Below are 27,275 nucleotides of genomic sequence, written 5' to 3' on the forward strand. Positions count from 1 at the left end.
GTGTCCACATCTGCAAACAACAGTGAATCCCACTTCAGTGATGGACACTGCCTTGGCTCGTAAATGTGTTGACTGATCTGAGATAAGCTAGAGTAGAAATTCAACAAATGAAATCTGTAAGCTGTAAAATAAGGTTCAGGAAAAACTAAGGTGTCTAAATAAGTGGTAATGGGGATCTATTTTTAGATGTCTCTTTGAACTCTGCTTGCATTGTTCTACAGAAGTAGAACAGTCAAGGGGTGTGAGAAATGAAAAGTTGAAACTCTTCTTAGCAGGCAGTGAATTCAAATCTATCACGTGTGAGAATACTGCAGTTATCATATTAGGCTGAGAAGAAAAATGGGAAAGCACTATCCATTCTCTGGGAAGTGTTTCACTCTGTGACACGGGGCTCAGGCGAAGGATTATCACTGGAGGAGAGAAAACACAAAAATCTGTGTACTGAGACTTCCTAATTCACTAGAAGAGGTTCAGATGAGTTCCTCTCAGCCCTGCTTATGCATTTTGCTGAATGCAGAATATTCATATACATCAGTTCTGAAAAAGATGGTAATTGATATGTGAGCCATTTTAACATCTTCTGTTGACGACTTCTGGGGCTTTTGATGCTGTTGGCCCAAGGTGCCTCACTCTCCCTGTATACTGAGTATCACAGCTGCTACAGAGAGGCCCAGTCACCTACAGTCTTAGTAATGGTTACAGAAGGTGTCTCCTATCTTTAATGATTCTTGCTCCATGTGATACACCCATGTATTTTTGGAGATGTAGGTCCTGGAATCTAAATGAGCTCGAGTATCTTGTGTTTGTATGGGAGGAGAGGCTGAAAATTGTTATATGGGAAAAAAAAAAAGAGAGTATTAGAGAAGTGTTGCCCGTTGTAAAATCCTTTGCTCAGGGTTCTCATAACTTGTCTATATTTTGATTGTTTTGAAGCCTCATCTAGGAATACAAAAGAGGAATATACTTGCTACTTGTAAGCTGTATCCCAAGGAGATTTGAAGACAAGTACAAAGAGCTGGAGGATGTAAGCAGTGTTTATTAGGAAGCTAAAATTACCTCTCTTTTTTTTTTTTTTTAATAAATAAGTCTATAAATTAGCATTGTTATATATGCTATATACTGTATTTTCTCATACATGCCTCAGGTGACCTCAGGAACCAGTTTCAGGCATTGAGGACTTAACAGAAGAGAAAAATGAAAAGGTATTGATTGATTTCTCCTTCTGTGCCTAGACAGAAACATCCTTGCTTGTTCATACTGCTTTTTGAATATAAAGTACCACTGTTTGCAATGCACTGGAAATAAACTTAAAACCCATTAGATGGTACAACTGTTTGGTACAAAACTGTACCAATTTGTGCCATTTGCTTGGTACAAATCTATAGCATTCTATTGTATTTCTCCATAAACAAGTAAAAAAATACTTTTTAATGTACTAGCTGTTTAGAAGTGCCACATGTTTTAGAAACAGCTAGTATGCATTTGTTTTAACAAACAGCCATGTGTATCCAGCTAAAATTTCCCTGCAGAGAAACTGCATATCCTGCAAAGGATCCTGTGTAGGGTTTTTTTATTCTGAAAAGGAAAATGGAGGAAGAACTGGTTGTGCTAAAGGGTATCCAGGTGGAATGAACCTTTTGCAAAGACAAGGATTTCAGCAACATCCGTTTAGAATCTACCTTATAGTCTCTGGGATTTTTCAGGTGTTTACAGCTGGAAATAAATTACTAGAAGGAAGCTGGGCTTACGTATGTCTAGGTAAAACACACCTCTTAAATTGCTAAATTTTTTAAGTCATCTATGCACAATGTATCTGCTATGGATACATTGGATATGATATGGATAGTGAAAGTGTCAGGGACTTTTTAATGGTTGATTTAAATGTAATTCATTTTTAAATGATATTCATGCTGGCGGTGCAGTGAGAGGTAGAAGCAGGAGCAAAGAGTGTAATGGATGTTGGAAGTCAGGTGAAGTGACTGTATGGTTAACGGAGCTGTAGGCTACCAGTTACTTCTTTGCTTTGAAAATCTTATAGCCACTATTAGGATACAAAAATGTTTCTTTTAATTTAGGAGAATAGGAGCTGTGGAAACAGAACTACTCCATGAATAATAAACATAATGAAAGTGGTTTGTAAGCTATTTGAATCTCTAATTATGGGAAGTCTTTTCAGACTGCCGTTGTTGGTTTTGTACGATCATTTAAAAACATACCACGCTGAGATGCAAATAAGTTCATAAGGGAAATTCAATGAGACAAAGTGCTTGCCAACACTTCGATAAGTATAGTTAGTGACTAGTAGTTTTGATTAAAGCTGATTTACTTTCTTTAGGCTGAAGCAAAAATGCCTTTAAAAGGCTTGATTAAAAGCACTTGGATTTCATCTCGAGGGGAAACTCCTACTGAAGATTAAGGAATCTAAGGGGCATAACGGGGTTTGTGTTTCATTGTGGAATAAGCAAAAACAAATGTGTAAAACACACATGGTATGTAAAACTTAAGCACCACAGCACCTAACTTGAGCATCTGGCTCCCTAAGAAGCAAGAATGCAAAGTTACACTTTTCTGAAGTGCTAAGTGTCGCTATAAACAGGTGTAAATTAGGCAGTGAAAAGCACATAGATCTGTCCAACTGGGAAATGGTGAAGAGAGCCAGCCTTGTCTAAAATCCTCTGCTTCTCTGGACAAGAGAGATCTCATTTACAACTTCCAACGAATCCACCAGCACCAAGTCCTTTCTTGAAACTAAGTGGATACAACTGGTTTTGACAAAACTGTTTTAAATTTCAGTTGTAAGGATTGAGCTTCTACATCCTGCCAAAATATCTATGCTAGTGAAAAGCTGGAGACTTGCATGTAAGATCTTTGCTAACTTACCTCTGGATTTTGCATTCCTGCTGTGGGACTCACATGTTAAGGAATTCAGTATCTAGTTTGTAGGTGTTGAAATAATCTAGTGACTTCAGTTCTAAGTCCAAACTCCATACTGAAAGGGTCTTCTCATCACGACCATCACACCTTCTTTCTTCTAAAGCGAATGCTGTTTCAGCTACCCTGAGATCAATAGGCAGCTGCTCTATGCACTTTCTCATGATGTTTTGCTTCTGTTGCCAAACACGAATCTCAAATAATGTACGGAAGAGAGATGTTCCCTGTCACAGTTCTGCTAGCTTTTCTAGATGAAGGAGATTCTTTCATTTTTTTAGTTTCTGGTATATTGTTATGCTAGACCCCTCAACAATACACAAAAGACATCTTCAAGTCTGGTATTGTAACTGATAATTCATTCTGTTATTATCAGTTTGCTTGGACTATGGATACCACTGAATGCAGCACCCTTTTTTTAAGCCTGTTTCTAGTTTATGCATCCTGGAAAAATGCCGCAGTGCTCAAAAAGGGTACTCTGAAGAGCTGCCACAGACAGCAGCATGAACAGACTGCAGCATCAGGGCTGCAGTGCAAGAGAGCTTAGGGAAAGGCTGGCTAGTTCAGACTCCCAGGTTGATAAAGGAAGGATTTCCAAAGATGTTTTGTGCTATGTATGAGGAATGAGTATGAGATTACAGGGCGGGTCTGAAGAGGAACAAGAATATAATATGTATTTCTAAATCAAAATGAAATGTTACACTGGAAATCCCTTAGGTAGCTCTTGCTATTATGTCTACATAGTGTAAATTAGTGTGTTATTTCTGGAAAGGCACTGTGCTGAAACCTCTGATTGTTAATAGGGCTAGTATGGTCAGAAAGAGTGCAGCAGTGTTTCCAGTTCCAGGGGTAGTTTGGTCAGCAGCTGGAAAGGAGTAAGGCCAGGAATGGTAACCACAGGGCAAGCAGTTTGGGAAACGCTGGCCTAGAGATTTACTTACTGAGAAAAGCCCAATGGAAATAATAGACAAATTCCACACTATGAAGCAATTGCACTGAAGGAAGACCTCTAGCTTGGATTTGATTTCTGTGGTTCATTCATAATCAAGTAATAAGTGAGCAGTGAATGGGCAAAAGTCATCCTTAGAATGTACCATATCATTCTGCAGTAAATTACCAGGTGTCTTTTAGACTGTATTTAACTTATGTTAATATGCAAGTTCACATCTTTCATATAAAAAGCTCACCTTTCTCCTCTTCTTTTTTTTTTTTTATTTTCCCCTCTGTGTATCTCCTAGATAACAAATAGCCTGGATTTAGTCCTTCAGATGATAAAAGTCAGATACTTTTTGTTTAATTCTACATTAGATCTACCCATCAGTTGAGTCCTCAGTTTGAACTACTGTGGAAGGCAAAGAGATGAGATGGACTTCCAAGGTCTTGTTTAATCTTGCTCCTTAATAAATCATTGCTAAAATCTAATCTGTATCTATGGATATTAAGGGAGTTCTCTTTTCTTTCTGGTACATATTGGAATCAGAATATGTATCAGAATATCTCTATTGTTCTGACATTTTAAAATAAAACCAATAAAAGATTGAAGAAAAGAAAGCAAACACAAAAGGGTCCAAAATGACTGAAAAAATGAAATGCTTTTTAGTAGGACTGTGTTATGAAAATATTTCAAACTCAAGCTCTTGAGTTTCCTACAGAACAGTGGAGAAAAGATAAAAGGAAAATAAATCAGGAAAATAGAAACCTCAGGTTTTAACTAATAGAAGCTTCTAGGGTCTAATTCTGTGCCTTTTGAAACAGTTAATTATGCTGTTATTGCATAAGTAAGGGCTGTAGGGTTTTTGTCAAGACTGACTAGGGTGCAGTAATTAGGCGTGGTGTTTGCGTCACACTGTCAGTAACCCACTGCTGACTGCCATTTGAGTACAGCAAGACTTTTATAGCAACAAGTACAACAATTAGCCAGTATGAAAAATAACATTATGGGAGCCAGCACACGGATTTCTGGTTTCTCTCTTAGTGCATAACACAAAATTTCTTTAAAATATACAGCTACACAAAGTAATGAAAGGAATATTGCTCATGTCTCATGTCATGTAGCTTTGGGAAACATAGCATGTTCTGTGAACAGGGAAAATGCAGTTCAGGGCCTGACTGATTGGGAAAAGTCACAGTGCATGCTTTGAGCAGAAAGCAAGAGCTGGTCTATTAAGATCACATTAAATGGCTCACAAACTTCCCATTTTCACAAAAATTGACAAAGCTTGCCTGTTGATTTATTATTCATATACAGAGTGCTGCTTCTTCAAGATCATAAATACAGTTCCTCTGGCCCAATCAGCCTCTCTCGGTTCCCGATGAAGTGATAAGCACAATAAAATTCAGAAAGATTAAGGGATGAGGTGGAAAATGAAAGCTGAGCTGTTGCCTTGCGTGAAACAGCCAAAGAGAGATAGATAACAAGCAAGTAGTACAAAAATAACTGCATAAACACCCTTGTAATGGAAACTTGGGGCTCTGTCAAAACACTCTTTCTAGGCTGAATGTTTCAGATTCTCAGTTGCATAGATTTAGGAGGTTAATCTTTTCTTAAAGAATTCTTCCACTTATATTTATTTAGAGAGTATGATCACTACATATTGAAAAAGATACTAAAATCCTCTTCAGAATAGGCTATTTATTTACTGATATCTCTGGAATTCTTAGGACTATTACTTTTATATGTGTTAATTCCATGGTGTTAAAGTAGTTCGGAACTGAAAAATTTTAGTAAGTGTATAGGAAGATAATTTAGCTGGGATGGAGAACAGACCTGGGGTTCAGGACCATTTGCTTCTCTGTTCAGCTCCCTGTGTACTTACTAAGTGATTTTGTCATGTTAGCTACATTCACCACTGTTTATCCATGTGTAAAATGATTGCAATACATTTCAGGGGTTTGGTGAGACCAAATTATGCTGAACACTCTTTTCAGATGAAGGGCTGTCAAAATAACTGTAACCAGTTTTATCAAGCTGCTTTGATTGGCAGTAATCTGGTTGGTTGGTTTCATTACTGACCCTAGATGAAATCTGGGGCACTGTTGGGCTGAAGATCTGTTATATTGTCATTACTGCTTTACAGTATGGTTTGCAAAGTCTGGAGAATGTCTACTGTTGATAATCTGACAGACAGTTGTTTGTGGGAAGGTATTTGATTTAAATACTACACCCAGATTATTTTTTTTCCATCAGAGAGTCACAACTGCAGGATGAAGAGTTTTTAAAGCATTCATCAGTTTACCAGGCCTCTGACAAAATCCCAGCAAATCTTTACTTTTCTAACTCCAGTTATGCTTATCATATTTGATTTCAGGATACTGTAGTTGCTCTGTAGCCTGAATTAAGGGAGCATTTCAGCCTTAGCAAGTAAATGTTGAAATCTAGAAGGAAAAGCATGGATTGTAGGAGAGAGATTCCTAGGGGAGGCCCTGAACAGTGAGTCTGTTAGCTGGGAAGCTTGCAACATCTTTAGAAAAGGATTCTTCTGTTAAGCAGCCTGGGGAATCTGTCCTGAGTATATTTCCTCCTCAACTTTCACTGCCGTACAACATCCAGTTTACTTTTCAGGTGTTGGTAACAAGGAGAAAATAACATGCTGATAGAAAACTGATCTACTATTACCTCTGTCCTGTTCCTCACAAGCAGAGAAATCTCCCTGAATGAACCTGTGTGATTTTGAGACATTATTAGGATCATAACCCAGGAGTGCTTAATCTCTGCTCTCATATCCGAGATTGTTGCTGGCTTCTGTTTTGTTGGTAACTGTGTATTAGTGGGTTTTTTTTCACCAGTGATTAGCATAAGGGGATATGAAAATGGAAAGAGGCATTCCATACTGATACCTTATTTAGACCTAACTAAAGACTGTTGCAAATTACTTCTCAAAATTGTAAATTACATTTTCACAGAACTCACAACCTCAGCTGGTATTCTAGAATCTCTTTTCTGTGGCCTAATAGCCTTTCTGTTAATGGCAAAATTTCCATCTGCTTCGCTGGTGGAGGGCAAAACTTCAGTTTTATTCACACTGATGTTAAAAATTAATAGGAAATTTGCCTGGTGAAGTCTTGAGGAAGGTCAGGACTTGACAGTGTCTGGAGTGCAGAAGTTTTACTGTATTAATTTCCTGGCAAATTGTGGATGTCCAGTACTTTTTCAGAAGGTGCCCCACACCTTGCAGAAGTGCATATTAAATGAGGACCTTTGCTTTTGGTCTCTGCAGAAATAATAGAAACCAGCAAGGCAATTTTCACTTTTAAACAAGCACAGTTCCTAAGGGGGGAAACCAAGGTGGCAGCCCTTGACATGCCACTCAGAGAAGGGAACTATTTTTCTCAATGCATAAACCAGCCTTGTGGTTCTGCAAAGAGCAGTCACTTTTCAGGAGAATACCTGACTAACTTTAGTGCATACCATGCTATTCTTTTAGCTTAGTGAAGAGTTTAAGAGATCTTCTAGACATCTTAATAAGATCCAGTTCAATGATGTAAAACGTTTGCTGAAAGGTACATCAATTCCAGTACACTTCAGTAGAAGCAAAAGTAGATATAGGCTTAGGATTTAGCCTAAGGAAAGCAACATGTCAAAAACTTAAAAAGGGAGAATAGTTTTACATGGTCAAATGAAGGTTTTTATACTGCCATTTTGTACTCTTTTATATATAGAATTCTGATGAAAAGTAGAGTACCTAAGGACCATGCTTCAGGCCAAGGTCAGAGATAGAAAGCTTCTCTTACACCCAAGCATTTACTCTCTTGTCAGATTCATATTCATTCCTGACATGTCTGACTAAATATACGTGTATCAGATGTAAAATATTAACCTGCTGCTCAGTCTCTCCACTACTTTCTGAAGTTCTGTGCTAATGCTTTATTCTTTTTTCCATATTAAAAAACTACAGGTGATAATAGATGCATTTCTTTTCTTAAATTCTTTCCCTGATAAAGCATCGCTGCTCTTACACTCATGTTGTTCAGTAAACAACTGGAGAAAGGACAAGAACTGAGCAACTGCACTTGGGAAGAAAGCTGTCCAAGAAGTTGTGCCTTTGTTAAACCTGTGGAAAGATTTGAGAATTCCAGTTCAGCCAGGAAAAGCATTATTAGTAGATGTGTCCTTCATGTTGTGAGTGTAGCTCAGCAAAGGCACACTCATTAGCTGGATGATGGTGGTGGTGATGATTATTTTTCCCAAAGCCAGATGCTTGTTTGACCTTTGTTACAAACAGCTCTCCTCTAACGGATGGCGTACCAGAAACAGCTCACTATGGAGGAGAAAACACAAACAGCTTCCAGGAACCTAAAGCCTCCATTTGATCCAGCCAGACATCTTTTGGAAGAAAAGGCCTCTTTTACAATACTTTAGAGAGATCTGTGTCCTCTGCCTGCCAGAACATGGAATTGCAAAGCTAATGCTTGACCTGTTGTTTATCAGCTTTTCCTCAAACAGAATTTACCCCAGGCATGTGTTAGTGGGTGCAAAATATTTAATGTGTGAGACTGCAGAAAGACAGTGAGGGGATATTAAGGGTATCTCTTCTCTTGTGTGTGTATGTATGCATGTAAACTTGCAGGAAACTTACCTTAATCTTTACCATTATGTTACTGAAACACTGTGAAAGAAGTAACAGTCTCCCCAGGAGATACTAACAACTTCAACATGGGCAAAAATTTGAAGTTGAAAGTGGGTAGTATTCCTTTAAAACAATGAAAACTTTAGTAGTTGAGGAAGGTTTCAGGCATAAAAATGAAACCACTGTCAAAACAGCCATCAACACTGAGTGGTATCTGATTGTCAGGTAATCTTCTTGCTGGCACAAAACCAGGGGAATGTTTACCAATCACTTCTACAAGACTAACATCGGCTTCCAGATGTGATCAATGAAGACTGTACTTGTCATTGATCTCTGCAATTTACCTCAGCTGATCTTTTGCTGTGTTTTGTGCTTGGCTGACATTTTTTCATATGAGACTTGGTTTTACAGAATAGATAGCTTTTCCCACAAGACCTAGTTTGCAAACAAGATTGTAACCTGCTCTCTTGATTAAATTTTGTCAATAGACAGTGACAAAATGTCCATAGCTGTCTTTTTTTTCTTTTTTTTAACTGCCTGTGGAATTTTGACACTCTTGCTGCTTTATTTCATTTGGACATTACTCTTATGTATGCACCAAACCCTCTGTATTTTATGGTTAACTAGTGAGCTAGTGCTTACTGTTGATAAAGAAATAAGTTTGGGGGATGCATTTAAGTTTGTGTATTAGCAATGTTTCAAATCTTCTTTTGGATGTCATGTTTGCCACTGGGTTGCCTTGCTAAAATGTAGGTGTGATATTGAGGGAAAAGCATCTGCAGAGACAGTGTGCATATATATCCTGATGCACATTTGTCTCATTTTTTTAAATTACAGTTGCGGAAGACCTAGGTGCTTAAAGTTACATGTCATTTTAGATAAGAATAGTAACGTAGAAATATACTGTAACAAAGCAACTTAAATTAAGAGTCAGTCCCTGAGAGCCAATGATTATTTTCAATAATAAAAATTTCAGTGTCCCATCAATTATCCTTCAAGGTCTCTGAAAAATATATAGCTCCTTCTCTCCTTCTGCTATCTTATAGCATGTCCTACATGTATATGTATTTAAATGAATCACCCAAGTACTGGATTCTAAGATAATATATGCAAATAATTAATGCATATTTAATGACAAAATATGAGATTGTTTCCCAAAATCAGCCCGTTGCACAGATTTTTATTACAATGTCTAATAGCTAAGTAATCCATTTTAATAGGATGCATTGTGCTAATGAAACTACCATGAAGGCATTTTCCCTCTGTGTTTATATAGCATCTAGCGCAAGTGAGTCTGTTTCTTAGGCACTATATTCATGCAGTTAATAAAATATGTATCACAGAAGTGTTTTGAATTAACTTTATGTAATGTAGATATAATTGCCTGTCCTTGCAGCCTTTAGGAGACCTCACTTTAATGTATTATTACCTATAAAAATGAGCAATAATGGTTTTTGCAAATGATGCTTAAGACTGTGTGGTTAAAGCTGTCACGAAAATTCAGTGAGTGTCCTGATATTCCATACTCTAAAACTCACCATAACTCTTACGGGTGTCAATCCAGCATTTTGAGAACAAAAGCCTTTGGTCTTAGGAACTCAATCTTACAAATGTTGGCTGTTTCAAAGTTAATTTTATTGCTAATCCTGTACTCATATATGTAATATATATTTAATGACTGACTAGAGATAAGATTAAATGAAAAAAAAAAAGTCCCCATAATTCTCACTATATGTGCAGTCTGCGTATACGTTCCTTGAATTTGACATAATATTTAAATTGAAAATAAGGCAGGTAAAAGCTGTCAGGTTAAGGCTGGTGTAACTTCCATTGAAGACAAAGGACCTATGCAGAAAACAAACCACCTAGGAAAGTTCTGTGATTTAAAGGAACAAAGGGAGGATAAAAAATGGCTACTATAGCTGGATCTCTTAGCTTTATTAAAAAAAAAACAAAACAAAACAATTTTTTGTCTTCATGTGAAAACAAAACACTGAAAGTGACCTCTCACGAACACCAACAGCTACCTTATATTCATATTATGAGCAAGCTGACAATTATGAACTTCATTGGATAGCACTGAATATATGTCCCGTATTACCTCAAATTGCAAAGCATCATCTTAATTCATATGTAGCTTGACAGCATATATAGACCTCTTCTGGTGATCGTTCTCTGCACAGCCATATGAAGCTCAGGGAGCTTCTCATGAGACACAAGAAAATTGGTACCAGAAGCATGTCAGAAGCACAAGGGAAGGTAGTAAGTGATGCACATTAATTAATATGAGCAGATTCCGCTGATAAAAAGAGGTTTTGCGGGGAAATAAGTCTAATTAGACTTCAACAGTCTCAGTATGTTCAGTGAACACAAATAATGTTAGAAATAGAGACAAAATCACATATGTTCATGTGTATGTGTTTAGTCATTGAGTGGCCTCATGTACAAAACCAAGCACAGTTTCTGGTGCTGCTTAATAACGTTTTCATGTGAGAAAGATATAATCAGGCTACCTCTGATATGAGACAGTCAATAAGATGCATTATGTGTCATCAGATTCTACAACACAAACTTTCATTTTTTATGAGCTGTACAGCCAATATCTGTATAATATAGAAAATACAGGTTAAAATTCCACCTGCTAACTGGAGGGTTTATATTTCCATATAGTATCATTTTAAACAAAATAAAGTTTTAAGTGATGGATATGTTCTGCACTGATTTAAGTTCTGTGTAGCCCTGTTGCAGTTAATATGCACAGTTCATTTCTGATGCAAGTCCACTAAAGTCAGAATGTTAGTATCAGCATAGCTACACTAGAGATGAACTAAATCCAGTAGGATTACACTAAGTGGATAAGATTATTGAAATAAATACCCACTTGTGCATTATGTCATAATTTTAAAAAATCAAATAAAAACTTAATTCTGCAGTTCTTTACATACAGTAAAATGACTAAAGATGTCTAACAGAAGAGCTATTGTGAAGGAGAGCAGCTCGGACCATGATTTTAGGAAAAACAGTAGGTTTGTGCTGCATCCCAAATTCAGCAACTTTATAACAGTGTATATTTGACAGAAAAGTAAAAAGAAAAAATAATTATATGGTCCCACTGGCTCTAAGAAGACTAAGATTTTACTCTGAAGACACTCATGATTAATAATATTCATATGTGTGCTGCATACCCATAACTTTGGAATACCTGCCAAAAATAAACGAATTCAAATTGTTACTGGCAGTTTAAAGGAGAATGGTTGCCAGTCTAGATTCACCTGCCACAATGTATGGGCTTCATTGGTTTGTATTTAGAATCATAGAATCATGGAATCGTAGAATGGTTTGGGATGGAAGGGACCTTTAAAGGCTGTCTCTTCCAACCCCCCTGAAATGAGCAGGAACATCTTCAACTAGGCCAGGTTGCTGAGACCTGTCCAACCTGACCTCAAATATTTCCCAGTGACGGGGCATTTACCACCTCTCTGGGCAACCTGTGCTAGTGTTGCACCATCCTCCTCATTGTAAAAAAATTCTTCCTTATATCTAGTATAAATCCACCTTCTTCTAGCTTAAAACAATTACTCTTCATCCTATCACAACAGGCCCTGCTAAAAAGTCTCTTCCCACCTTTCTTAGAATCTCCCTTTAAGTATTGAAAGGCCACACTAAGATCTCCCTGGAGCCTTCCCTTCTCCAGGCTAAACAACCTCAGCCTCAGCCTTTCTTCATAGGAGAGATGTTCCGTCTTTCTGATGATTTCTGTGGCCCTGCTCTGGGCTGTTTCAACAGGTCCATGTCTTTCTTGTGCTAAGGACTCCAGGACTGGATGCAGTAATCTGTCTTCAAAAAAATAACACTGATTCAAAATAACTTTTCCATCTTTCCGTTCTCACTTCACACCTACCTAGCTCTAATATTCATCTCTTCTGTGATTTTGCTTTTGTCCCTTGAAATAGCATCTAAGTTGATTTTTAATTTTTGAAGGCTTTTATTTTGGGTGGGGGAGGAGGGGCAGCTTTCTTGTTTGACTGATCCCCTCTCTGTAGTGTAGATGCCACCACACTTGTTTCAGTGTGATACCTCTCTCCTATGGTGTTGGTTGGATTTCAGTCTTGATGACTTAGAAAAGAAGCATGCCTACCCTTGGCCTAACTTTGCAGTGTATCTTTGGAGGAATTAAAAACCATCCTTTTTGTGAGCTTTTCAATGATCTGTTCCATGAATCTAATATCCAGCACGTCACAATATTATTTCTTTAAACTTGGTTACGTTTTGAGTAACCAAGAGTAACTTGGTTACTCTTCAGATGGCTAGTTGACATATAATTACCGTTTTGAATGGGGATCACTGATTGCCTTCAGCTATTTTTCCTGAAGCTATTGCAGATTAAGCAGGTGAGAATACAGTTGCACCAGAAGTCATCTATTATGTGCTGATAGAATGCAAGCCACTTCCAAATGGGAAAGCTCTGACATATTGTCCCTAGTTTTCACTGCCCAGGAGTCCATTTTCATCATGTGTGCCATCTGAGGTCTTCTAAAAAAGGTGGCTATGAACCCAGTATCAGTTTAAGTATTTTCTTGAATTCTGAATCTGTATTTCTGTTGATTCTGCTGCATAATTCTTTCCACTGAGTAGTTTTGTCTCTTTAAATTCAGAGTCTATTGGTAGTTTTACAACCCAGTCTATTCTCTTTGATTTTTTACAGCTGGATATCACGTAAACCATTGACACAATATACATTCCAGCATGTTACAGTAATTCCAAAATAGGTAAATCCTTTCTTTAAGTGTGACATCTTCCCTCTTTTTGGTGTCTGGCAGTAAACAAAACCAACCATATGGTCCTCACTGACCTGTATTATGTGTGAGGCATGTCAGTGCTTTTATGTCAGGGCGCAGATTTGTCTCATCTAACAGTGGCAGAGAAGCAGCTCTTTTATTGTTTGTGGTTCAGATGGCTGGCAGCATGCATGATCCAGGAACGGCAATCCTCCAGATTTAATATGATGTTGAGGTTGACTAGTAGAGGGAGTTGAAATGAATGAAGGAGGAAACATGAAAGTTGTAGTTTTTGTTAAAATGTTATTTTCATACGGAGCTTGGCCACAGTTAGGGAAGAAATCAAATTATTTGTTGGCCTGGGTTCAGCTGTAGCAGTCTTTTTTCTCCTTCTTAGTAGCTGGTGCAGTGCTGTGTTTTTTAACTTTCAGCCTGGGAACAACGCTGATAACACTGATGTTTTTAGTTGTTGCTAAGTAATGTTTATTCCAACCAAGGACTTTCTCAGTCTCATGCTTTGCCAGGGAGGAGGGGAAGCCGGGCGGAAGCAGAGACAGGACACCTGACCCAAACTGGCCAAAGGCGTATTCCATACCACAGCACGTCATGCCCAGTATATAAACCGGGGGGAGTTACCCGGAATGCGCAGATCACTGCTCGGGTCGGGCTTGGTATCGGTCGGCGAGTGATGAGCAATAGTATCCTCTCCCCTTGTTATTTCACTAATCATTATTATCATTGGTGGTAGCAGTAGTGGTTTTGTACTATACCTTAGTTGCGGGACTGCTCTTATCTCAACCCGTGGGAGTTACATTCTTCCGATTCTCCTCCCCATCCCTCCGGAAGCAGGGGGAGGAAGGGGGGGAGTGAGCGAGCGGTTGTGTGGTTCTGAGTTACCGGCTGGGCTCAAACCACGACATTTGTCAACTATCTTGTTACGATCCCAGGCTAGGGGAGGACTGGTAAGTGGAAAAGGCCATGTCTAGTGATCAAGTCTTTGCCAGCATGCCCATCCTTGGCCAAAATGGAGTGGACTTGAACAAAGTGTTGAGCAGCTTTGCTTTGTCAAACAACTTTGTAAGTATGATACCATAATATGAGAGCGTGTGGAATAGAAAATAAAAAGAAGTAATCTGCAGAAGAAGAGGATTACTGGAGTGTAAGAGAAAGGTGAAGTTTGATTTCAGAGAGGAGAAATTTTGAGATCCTTCAGTTTGTCACAATAACTAATGCCATGTCTTTTTCAGGTGTGATGGTTTGCCATCACAAAAGAGACAAAAAAACCCACTTGCTCTGAAAGCCAAGAGGCTCAGCAACTGTGTTGTAGAAATATTTCTGCATAATAGACTGGCTTTATTTTCTTCTGTAAGTTCCTGCTATTGACCACAGCTAGATATGACGCAGTGGAGGATGTGAATGTTTGGTCCAAACCTGTACAGCCTTTTCTGTGTTCTCCTGTCTTCAATTGCAACTTTTCTGTACCCTACTATTATCTGTTTAGTGGAAGTAGCTTTTGTTGTTACCTTTCTAAACACCCAAGCAGTGCTATTTTAAAATATAGAAAACATTGACCTGACTATCTCAGTGTCTGGGAAGTTATCTGCAGTTCGAAGCACCTATAAAATCCAGATCTTTAACAGTTCTTCTATGTTTTAACAATTTTGTGACCAGCCTGGAAAATCTGAAAAACAGAGGGAACCCACAGGAATTTAGAGGACACCTAAAATGTGATGATAGTTTCTTTAATCTGGGCTTTGTATTTGAATCTGTATTTGTTGCAAGTAGAGATAAGAGGCTCCCAATTTAGACCTGTACAGCATCCATGTAGTTCATGTAGCTTTTTATTTAGGTATATAAGATGCATTGTCAACAGAGTTAATCTTTACAGTTCATGAGGAAATGTGTGAAGAAATAAGGAATCATTATTTTATATCACTTTTTAAGCATAAGATTCTATGTTTATAGAAGAGGTTGATTACCCTTATCCTTATTTTTCAAATTAAGAAACTGAGTCATAGGAAAGTGGTGTTCTTCCCTACAGCCTAGAGGCACAATTGGGAATAGAACATAAGTCTTTAAACTGACATGATTTGCTTTAACTCTATCATCTAGAATAAGATCACAAGACAGAGTTTTCCTTTTAGTCAACCATACCCATAAAACCTCCAACTATAAATACCAGTAGTAATGTTTCTTTATATGACTTGAGATTCTCTAATAGCTTCATCCCAAACTCAACAAATTCTAGGAATGTCAGCTATTGGTCACAACATCAAGTCGCAACTGTAACTGTTTACATTGTTCATCTGTAATTATTAAACATTCTGTCGGTAAAAATTACATGCTCTTTACTGAATCACACAAACTTCCTGTGAAAGGTAAAAGCTCTTCACTGTAAGAAGAACTTGCTTATCTTGGTAGACAAGAAGAAAAGAGAAAAATTTGGTTTTAATACCAATTTTTTTAAATCATTTGGTGTTTGCCCTTTTACCCATTTCCTATTTGGAGCGTGACTAACTGATTGCTAATGGCACTTGAGAAAACTTGTTAATGAAACTTGTTTTCTCAGCAAGAATAACAGAGAGCAAAAAGGTTTTGTGTGGGCCAGGCTGGGATGATAAATGTGAGAGATGAGTTTTAGCAGAATAGAAAACTCCTGACAGCACTGATGTCATGAACTTCCTTCCCCACTCTTGTTTTAGATAAATGAAAACAAATATGTCTTCCTTAGGATTTCAGCTGGTATCTTCTTCTTGCCAACAGGATGCTCTCCCTAGTGATTTCTTACCAACTTTGTTGTATAATTGTGCCTAGATTTCTGCCTTTCATATTAAAACAAGACTATTGTCCTACAGGGCAGCTGGTACTTAAATAAATAAATGTTCTAGAAAGAAGTGATAGGAAACAACTGATTATTTTTTCCACATTTTCTTACACAACCTGAGCCTCTGCTATTCTGCTGCACTCTTCACAAATATAAATTAATGCCTGCATGTTTAATCACTTACCTGTGTCATATATGTGGACTTTTATGTGTGGAAGTGGAATTTGCGACTTAATCCCCTGCTTATTGCAGAGATACTTGGGAAGATTCAAGGCAAACGGGATAATTCAAGTTCAGCAGAGTCCTTCCCCTTCTGGCCAGGATCCTCATGAAAAAGAAAGGAAGGATACTTTTTCCCTTTCTTAGTAGCCTATAAAAATTACAGATTTTTCTTGTGGCATACAAAGTTCACGGTTAAGCATTGTCAAGTTCCAGTCAGCAAATTACCAAGCCTGACAGGGAAGGCAGAAAATGGGAAAGAGATACCTCTTTTTCTGTAACAGTGCACATTCTCCTTCAGTTGCCTTAAGTCACCTTCAGCTGTCTAGCCAGTAAGTCTCTGAGACATATACTGAGGCTTTGCCTTGTGCTGTACTGAACCTTTGGACATCCACATAGTATGTGCATTGTTTTACTTCAATGCATCAACAATAGAAAAAACCCTGCCATGATTCTGTTATAAATCTCTCCAATTAATAAAAGAGTTACATTAAGGAAACTAGCGCTTTTCAGTGCATGGAACGTTTAGGAGTGTTCTGAAGAATGGTACTTTTTTATATATTTCCTAATGGGAAGTGTGAAGAATCTCAACTATTTTAATTGCTAGGTAAAGTGTTATCAATGGTGCATAAAAGTTTAGATCCTCTAATAGAGTAAAATGAAGTTGTAAGACCGACTTGGCAGAAGAGTAGAAGACTGTTGTACAGGAGGGACACTGAGGGATTTTCACCTAATAAAAGGAATCCCTTTTTAGTTTTCACGCTCTCCGAGTGTTCTTCAGATTTGCATTGGCATTTCTTTCCCAGGCACTAATGTGCCAGTTGAAAGAAAATTCTTGCTAATGAATGACATTGAACTGATGACGAAGCAGAAAGCGAGTACAGTAAGAGAAAAAAGTAAAAAGACTAGCAGAGTTGTTAAGATGAAACACCTGCTGTGAGTGCCATGAAAGGCTGCTGGAGAGCAGGCAGCTTCTGAACAAATCATTTTCCAAGGAAAGCTAAAAAATCCCTGCCTGCCCTCAAGGCTTTCTTTCCTCCCTCTCTTCAGTGTCTTTCCTATGGATTATTGTTTTCATGTGTATGTTTTCTCAGGCGCACAGTTAACAGCTTGTAATACGGAGGTTGTACATAAACAGTTATTATTTCAGATTGGTATCTAACCAGAGTGAAAGATGTTGTGGTGGACTATATCAAAGACCTTACAGAAGTCCAGATAGATGACACTCATAGCTCTTCTCTTGTCCACTGATGTGGTCACTTGTCATTTTTATGGATGACTCAATCCTAAGGGAGTTAACATATACTATAGTACCTCTCTCATATGGCTTTAGCCTGAGGGCAGCGGGAAAACTCAGAAAACACGACTCCAAGAAGTATAAAATCTTATGCTACCACATTAAAACCCAGATTGCCCAGAGAGATGGTAGATGCCCCATGCCTGGAAATGTTCAAGGTCAGGTTGGATGGGGCTCTGAGCAACTTGTTCTAGTTGAAGATGTACCTGCTTATTTCAGGGGGGTTGGAAGAGATGATCTTTAAGGGTCACATAAGTAGATTTTAATAGATCCATTAATTTAAAAGATACACATTAGTGGCATAAGTAATGGCTTACAGTGCTGTTCCATTGTAATCTTTTTCAAGGAAGAGGATATGTATTTTGTTTTAAGAATACCTTGTGTATTAGCAGTCCTATATATACACAAATTTCTTCACAGTACTTTGTAAAAAAGTGGGGTCAGATTCATCACTGCTGTAATTCCAGTAAAATCTTAGTCTTCTTAGAGCCAGTGGCTTGCCCCCTACACTATCTATGACATCAGCAACCTGTAATGTGACTACAGTCTCACCTCCACTGCTCTCAAAAGTGTAATTTTGGCATTTGAACTCCTCCTTGGCAGACGATGAGAACATGACCCTGCTTTGCAGACAAGTGGATGGGCTTGCTCCTTTCTCCTCCCCGGAGCAGGGACACCTCTTTGGTAAGTTTTGCGCCTCTGACTATGTTGGATGATACCCGGGTGGAACTAAGCTTAATGAAATACCAGTCGTACAGTGTCGAACTGGTTATAATGAGAAGTTAAGCCCAGCTGCACCTTGCCCCGCTGATCTCTGAGGACTGGCTGGAACGCATGGGCTGGGATTTTCTGTCAAATTTCTATACTCTTAATGCAACACCTAGGTGTATGAGACATGTAGACAGGGCTTGTAGGTCATCTGCACAGGCTGCTAAGCCCATATGCAGGGGGATAGCTTGCATATTTGAACTCTCACTAGGCATCTATGTTTGAAAAGGAAAAACTGAAGCTAAGCATGCTAAGCAGAAATTTTCAGAGTATGTATGGACTACTTAAACACCATTTGTGAAGCAAATTAGAGCTCTTGTTTTGTTCTGGTTTTTGCTCTGGGTTTGGTTGGTTGCTTGGTTGGTTGGGGTTTGGTTTTTTTTGTGTATAATTACTGCTGTAAAAGGCAGAAATGACCCTGACAAGCTTCCTTGAAAAAAACACTGCTTCACACTAATAATAACTTGATTTGGTTACCTGAATCTATTAGAAGAGTAAGAAAAAAAACCCTGAGACTGGTGTGCAGTGCCAAATTCCATTTGAATCAGTCAGTGAGGAAGCAAGGAGTGTGGTGGAAGAGAGAGATGAAGATGAAATGTCTTTCTAGCTTCGAGAGAAAACCAGCGGCATAAAAATATTCCTGTTCAATTCTGGGATTATCACTAGGGTTTTTTTGGCATTGGGAAGTAGGTTCTAAGGCCATTCTGCAAGGCCAAGAGGCCATGAAGGACTAAGTATTGGTTACCTTTGTCACAGGCAAGAATTTGCCTCACTTCATATTGTTTTAAGCTCAACTAATTTTCTGCCTTTTGCAGGGGAAAAGAACTAAGTTCCTCTGTCAGAGGAGTTTTCTATTCTGTTTTTTAACTTGTCTTCATTAATTCTACTGACAATTTTCAAAAGACAGAAGCATAGTCTTTTTGGTATAGTCCACAGTGTGTGCATGTAGTGTGAGTGACTACCATTCACTGTACAGTCAGTAGATTTCAAAGTCCGTCCTTTAAAAAACAAAAATATTGGGGTAGATGTAAATGTATCTGGGATATTTTAGGTAAACCCTAACTCCCTTAGAAGCTAGGTTATTCTTATTTTGAGGAACAGGTATCACCTTTTAACTCTGAAGTTATGGACCTCCCTTGCAAATAGTCAGTACTTGTGATTGAGTGGCTGACTTTTCTTGTAAAAAATCATGAGGCTGAGAGTGCAGGAAGAGTTTATTTATCCTCAGTAAAATCCTCTTGTATTCATTTCAGTTGTTTAATAGAATAATTTTTCGTCCCTCCATTTGGATCCTTGCCAAAAATCTTTCTCATCCCACGCTTAGGCCTTGGCAAGTTGGGGATATGGCTGAGGTACTTGAATTTATCTAGTGCTTGTTCTGTTCTTAGTTACACTGAAGACAACAAACAAAACTAATCTCATTTCTCAGAGAAAAATAAATCTTGCACACACCAAAGTAATTCCACTAGCCAATACCTTTCTCAGCCTTCAAAGTCACAGATGATGTTTTCTTCGAGTTGTCAGTTTTATCCAATTTGGTAGGAAGATTGGAGCACGAAGCTACCTGTGAAATTGTACAAATTTTTTTACGCCATAATGACCATTCAGAGAAATAACCTTCACCCAGTGCAATATTTATAAATGCAACGTTTTAAAAACTTATCTTTTGCAATACAGTTCTTAATTATTAATTAAAAAGTATTGTAGCTAATAGTTCACTAATTACAACCAAAGAAGATAAGGGCACAAAGATCACTGGGTGAGGGGGAACCAGACCTTAGGGGTTTTTGGTCTGAGGAGATGACCTAATCACTGAATCACTGTTTTTAACACCATTAGGTTCATGTAAGTGTATGGTTCAGTGTCAGCCTCTGGCATGTTGGTACTTAAAATATTTATTATGATCCTAAATAGTAAAAAGCTTCCTAAAATGAATCTGCTAACAAGTAGGATTGTACAATCAAACTAAGTACTGTAAGATAAAATTTTGAAAGAAAATATCTTCTTTTTATGTAAGCAAGATAACAGCTCTTCCCTAGCCCCAGGTAGACTTCAGATGATTCATTTAGCTGAAAAAAACTACTCTGACTCCCCCCCACACCCCAATTTTCTCTGAGATCTCAGTATAAGTGGTTACTTCTTAAGAATAGTGCATGCCTTTTCAACAAGACCAATCTGAGCTTGCTCAAAGCAAACTTGAAAGGTTGATATGACAGAAAGTTTTATCATGTTAGAAATGATCTATGACAACAAGGAAATGATCCTTATTATCAGGATGACTCAGAGAGCTGACATCAAACTTCTCCTACTTACTCTTTAAAGAAGCCTGTCTCACTTAATTGGAAGAAGCAGCCTCTTAAATGGGTGTTTGCATGTGAATAGTCTCCCTAAGTGTCCAAGGTACTTTTGTAATACAGGACTGAAATGTAAACACTCTCACGTTTTCAATGTTGATAGAAGACTTGTAATATTTACTTTGAGGAGGTCCAGACTTTTAATGTTAATAAATAGAAAATCAAAGATGCCACCTTTTCATAACTGAATTCATCATTCAAAACCATGAAGTTAATTTCAGGTGGAGGTGTATATTGCCACACCTCCAGGGAAAGCTGGTTTTGAATTCTTGACTGAGATCTGTATTTTCCCTTCCCAGGTCTGTTCTCTATGTACAAAGTAATAAGGAACAAAAAATAAAAAAAAAAATTGCACAGTATATGTCTCTCTGATCTCACTGCTATAAAATATTTTCAGATATTGGAAGGATAAAAATCTGATAAATACTTGCATAACTTAATTTCAACAGAAAACATAATAGAAAGTTGTGAAGTGATTTGTGATTGCTTTTGTTTAAACTTTCTAAGAATGTCTTGGTTTTGCTTTATTCTTGGTGATGAATAATTTCATTCTTGGTGATGGAAAATGTTGCTGAAAATTAATTTTCCTAATACATATTTGTTCATCCCAGGTAATGCTAAAATACTAGTTTTGCATTTACATTTTTGTTCCCTAGCAGGAGGGCAACTGTAAACCATTTTCCTTAGGACCAACTATTACAAGTTAAATTTAGAAATAAAGAAAATACCCAGAACTATGAGAGCAGCATATGAACTTCTAATTGCCAGTTGAGCAACCTCGCCTTTCATGCTTGGAGTTGTATTAATTGATAACAATTTGCTTTTGCCATTGTTGGAGCCCATCTTGCCTGTGACAACATTTTACTGTTCAGCACTCTTAACATTCAGCTTTCAATTCCTGGGTGACATCCAAACCCACAAAGTGACAGTTGTTTTCCAAGTTATAAACACAGCTTTAAATCCATTAAAGACTCTTCTGCTGTTTCTTCTGTGACTTCTGTGTTACAGAAAGAACCAGGAAAAATTCCTTTGCTCCTCAAAAATGTAATACGTCACAGCTCATTTGAAAGAGCATCTCCACAAAACAAATATTTATAGCAGAAGCTAAGTGTAGCATCCTCAAGTGGCATCTGGCAGTTTGTGATATTGAACAAATAACATTGGAGATTGTTATTCCCCAGAGCATTTTATGCAAAGGAGCTTAGACTAAGCAAGAACGAATTGCAGTGCCACGGGTTTCATGATGGATAAGGCTGGCTTTAAATTCTGTATATCTGCAGTCAAGTTCCTAAATGTATAACAATCTTTTAATCTCTTCCTTTTATCAAAATTCATTATAAAAAAGGAGAAGAAATTAGCAATGAAAATAGGTCTTATCTGTACCGGAATAGTATATAGTACTGCTGGAAACCCTCTAAAAGTGGAAGTAGACGTGGTATCTGGAGGGCAGTAATAATGCATTTCTGTAAGCCTCTTGATCAGCTGTCTGAATTCGTGAAAAAACAGTCCATCTTCTATTTTATTTAAGTAGAACAAACAGAATTGGATAGAATAACTGCCAGTGTGTCCTGGTTTCAGTTGGGATAGAGTTAATTTTCTTCTTAGTAGCTGGCACAGTGTTGTCTTTTATATAGTGTGAGAATAATGCTGATAACACACCGATGTTTTAGATGTTGCTAAGTGATCCTGACACTGATCAAGGACTTTTCAGTCTCTCATGTTCTGCCAATAAGGAGGGGCACAAGAAGCCAGGAAGAAGCAGTGACAGGACACTTGACCCAAACTAGCCAAAGGGGTATTCCACACCTGAGCACGTGCCCAGTATGTAAACTGGAGGGAGTTACCTGGAAAGGACTGATTGCTGCTCAGGTGAGGCTGGGTATCAGTCAATGGGTGATGAGCAATTGTATTGTGCATCACTTGTGTTTATTTTTTTACTTCCTTTTCCCTTTTAGTTTTATATTCTCTCCCCTTTCTATTTCCCTTATTGTTAGTAGTAGTCGTAGGAGTATTTTGTACTTTAGTTATTTAACTGTTCTTATCTCAACCTGTAGGTTTTGCATTCTTTTGATTCTTCTTTCCATCCTGCCCGGAGAGGAGAAGGAAAGTGGGGTTGAGCAAGTGGCTACATGGTTCTGAGTTACTGGCTGGGTTTAAACCATGACACAGTGACTTATGGAGCTGGATGATTAAGCGTAATTGGAGAAAAGAATTTTTAAAATTAGTCAAATATTTGTGGAATTACCTTTCAACCTAAAATTAACCCAAATACACTTTTTTTTAAACCCAAATATCTCTAAAACATTTCCTTTTCTGAAAGAAATTGATGGAAGCTCGATTGCGAAGCCACTTAAAAACAGGGAAAATAAGGCAGGCAAAAATCCACTGTAGAGAATAATTCTGTTTTGCGTTTTGAGAAATTAAATCCAATAAAATACAATACTTTCTATTCTGGTGAGTGAAATAAATTAATATGTATTGCATAGTCCAAACATATTAGTTATTGTCCAGGATTCAGATGAATATTTGTCGTTCTCAAACTGAGAGTTAGAAACAATCTTTTCCTTCCTTTGTCATGGGCAAGTATAATAACTGTCCCAGTGTTACAGTTTTATATGGATGGCTCCCATAAGTAAAAATAAACCAGACAGAATTTATGGTCTTTCTTAATTTTGTGCCATCAATAATTCTAAGTTCTATAAGAGAGTTAACATGGGAGTGTGTATCTGTCTTTTTCTGCCCTGCTATAAAAGAGTACTGGGTCTGGCTGGGACAGAGTTAATTTTCTTCATAGGAGACCATACGGAGCTGTGCTTTAGATTTACGACTATAACACACTTATTGATAACAAAACAATGTTTTAGCTATTGCTGAAGGGTGCTTACAGAGCATCAAGGCCTTCTCTGTTTCTCAGTCTGCTCACCACAGCAAGTAAGCTGGGAGTGGGCAAGAGGTTGTGAGGGGACACAGCTAGGACAGGTGACCCCAACCGACCAAGGGGATATTCCATACCATATAATGTCATGCTCAGTGATAAAAACTGAGGGTGTAATTTTAACAAAGTAGTAATTGCTCAGAGACTGGTTGGGCATCAGCGTGTTTGTGGAAGATGCTAAGTGATTTCCTTTGCATCACTTGTTGTTGGTTTTTGGTTTTTTTCCCCTTTCCTTCACTTATTATACCATCTTTAAGAGGACCCTCCAAGTTTTTACAACTTTTGCTCTTCCTACTCTCCCTTATCCCACTGTAAGGGAAGGGGAGGAAGCGAGCAGTTGGGTAGGTACTTAGTTACTGACTGGGCTCAAACCACCACAAAAGGGTTAACTTACTAAGCAGTTTGGAATAACAAAATGTGCCTTTCAGTGATGTAATAAACTCAACAAGAGACAAAAAAATTAATAAATATGAACTCTGAAGAAGAAATAATTTCTTTTGTGATAGAGAGACCACTAGGCTGAAAATCTAAAATAAGCTACTTGTACCTTTACGTCCAGATGAAATACAATAATCTTTCCGAATTATAGTATTTGTTCTCTTTCAGTTCAAAAATTGCCTGAAAAAATAACAGTAACTTTCTGAAAATAATTGCATGCTTTTGTTGATATCTGCAGTGCACCACTTTTACACTTCCCAGGAAGTTTTCTCCTTTGCATAAGAATCCCTTCAAAATACTTTGTAATAGTATTGAAAGAGTGCAAATCCAAAGTGTAGCATTGTCTGGTTTTAGAGATATGAACTTATTCCTTCTTACTAAAGTAAATAATGAGTTAAAAGGGAAAGTCAGCCCCAAAAAGTCAAATCCAAACTAGTAGAAAATTGTTCCTTGCTCTGCCAGTTTAGAATAAACTTAGCAAGTGGCCATCGGTATGGGTATTGTTAACCAAGAAAACTACTGAATCATTAGGTTCCCACAATTAAAAAACCCCAAACAAACCACAACAAAAAACCCCTGAAAACCCCAAAACCCTCTACAATTGAGTTACTTCATACTTTTTCAACTTCATACCTTATAACCTGAGGGAAACAGTACTGAAGAAAGGTTAATACTTGATAAAAGGATTAAGAAACCAAGAGCCAATCATCTTTTTCTCAAGGTTCACAGCTGATCTGAAGAAGCATCTTTTCTGTAACATAATCCTGAGTAAAAAAAGCCCACCTTGATCTTTACACAAATACTGCACAGATCTGTTTTGATGTGTGCAGGTACTTACTGATTTTGTTCCAATTGGTCTTAGTATGATTTTTCCTAAGACAGAAAATAATCACTAAGAAAATGATGCTTTTCTCCAAAGGAATAAAGTCAGGATTGAAAGCAAGGATTTCAGCCTTGCACTGAGAATATATTATGCATATAAGTAATTTTTACTGTGAGATGGAGTGAGAATTTGTGGAAGAATGGGTCATCTGCATTTCCTATAAATAGACAGCCATTTTCCCAAAATAGTCTTTTCTTTAGTAATTCTAAAAGCTATTTAGAATTACTCCTCAAAATGGAAGCTATTACTGTTTCACTGGCAAGTTATTGTATTTCAGGGGATACTTCAGCAGAGTAGTTTGGTTAGGTAGTGTAATGTTATGCATTTTTTGTTGATAATGTTGGAATTTTGGTCAACATCTCTATTTTATTACTATATTGCTGTGGCTCTCTGCAGTCACTTGAAATAATTTCTGACTATTTTCTTATTTTGAGTAAAAACATCAAATTATTGAATTTGGACTTTCTGTTGAAAAAGTGTTACATTATACCAACTATGTGTTGGTATAATGTAAAGCTGAAAATGTGGAGCCTGATTTGATTTTTCATGCATCTCTCAGTCTGGAGATGCTGAGATACTTTCTTATAGAAATACAGGACTGAAAGAAGTTTTCCAGGTCAGTATCATACTAAGCTGGGTGAAAAAAACCCAGAAGCTAAAATCCCCACCAGCTCTTGTATGCTTTCATAGTAAATATCTTTGAATGGCTATTATTACTAGAAGTCCAGTATTACTTATCACTTTGTAGTGATAGGTAGAAACTGTCTTCCTTGTTAGGCCTGTTGCAAAGAAAAGGGCAAAAATCTGATTTCCAACAGCTCTGTAGTTAACTACCTTGAACCATAGCATTTGAATGTAGCATATCTTAGCTAGAGTCACGGTAAGAAACAAAAGAATGATTCATACAGAGTGCAGAGATCATCTCTGTGTTTTTTAAATGAAAAAGAACTATGAGTTATTAATACAGCTGTCAGATACTTGACAATACTTTATCTGTTGTAACTCTTAAATAAAACAGCCAGTCATTTACTTGCATTGAATAAGTTCTCTACTTTGTAGCAGTAAACAAACAACTTTTTTTGTGAGATAAAATAATTTTTAAAAGATTGGAGTTTACTTACTGCAAAGATATTGAGCTGTGACAAAAACAGTCTTTGCTTTTTCTGAACATAGAGAAAATAAAATAACATGTTCTTCCATGGAAACTAAACTATTAAAGAACTTTTCTTCCATGCATTAATCAGTAACTAGCCAAGATTTGCATCTTAAAAAAATAAATCTTTGGAGAAATAAATCCCAGGCAACATTACTATGGAGAATGTCTCAATATGCTGTTTGGCTTTAGCCATTCAAAACCCTATAAAACAGTTTGGGTTTGGCCCAGAGAAAAGGATTACAAAAGTAGTTGGGTGTCAGAAGATGCACTCAGGAAGAAAATCCATGGGATTTGCAAAAAATGATGAAGTATTTTGTCGCCTAACTCAATGAAATTAGTTCTGGCTACAGAATAATTAAATATGATGGAGAAAGTACACTGAGGACACTTCTTTTGCCACCAGTGATCTCTCTGCCACTGTCAGAATTGCATGTTATGAAGTTTAACTTCATGGGAAAAATATACAACCTTAAATACAATATAGCTTTTTCAGAGGTTCCTCTTGTCCAGTTGGTGATAGAGAAAAACTGACATAACCAGCTCATTGCACATGTTTGGGATTCTTTTTCCAATTTAATCATGAGAAACATTTATTTGCTGGCACTGTAGCTAAGAATGGCCAAAGGCAAGTTAAGTTTTCTTTACTCATGAATTTAGAAGACACAAAAAGTATTAATTCATGTGGAATGAAGTACTGTCTTCATTCTCCAGTGAGAAATGTCGTTTGGTCATTTGGATTTCAGCACTTTTTTTTCTGGTATAGATTTCCTCATGTTCTGGGGTTTTTTTTGTTTGGTTTTGTTGTTTTTTGCTTGTTTTTTTTTGGGGGGGGGTGTTGTTTGTTTTTCAAAGAATTTCAGAGAAATGTCTAATTCATACCCAATTTTTCTGAAGGCTCTGTAACTGAGTCCATCAGGAAGCTGCTTCAAAGTTTCCTGAATGGAGTTTTTCTGTTGGATTTAGGTAACTATATAGAAGGCTTGTGGAGAGTTAAATCCAATACAAACTTTAAAAGGTTTGACTGTAAAATAAATATAACCAATAATTTGCATAAGTATCTTTGTGGTTCAGTTCAGTGCCCTTGCTTCAGCCACTGAAAATTTTGGCTAATGTGGGAGGTTCTCTGTG

This window comes from Strigops habroptila, chromosome 4, assembly GCF_004027225.2.
Source record: "Strigops habroptila isolate Jane chromosome 4, bStrHab1.2.pri, whole genome shotgun sequence".
In the NCBI taxonomy this organism is placed as follows: domain Eukaryota; kingdom Metazoa; phylum Chordata; class Aves; order Psittaciformes; family Psittacidae; genus Strigops; species Strigops habroptila.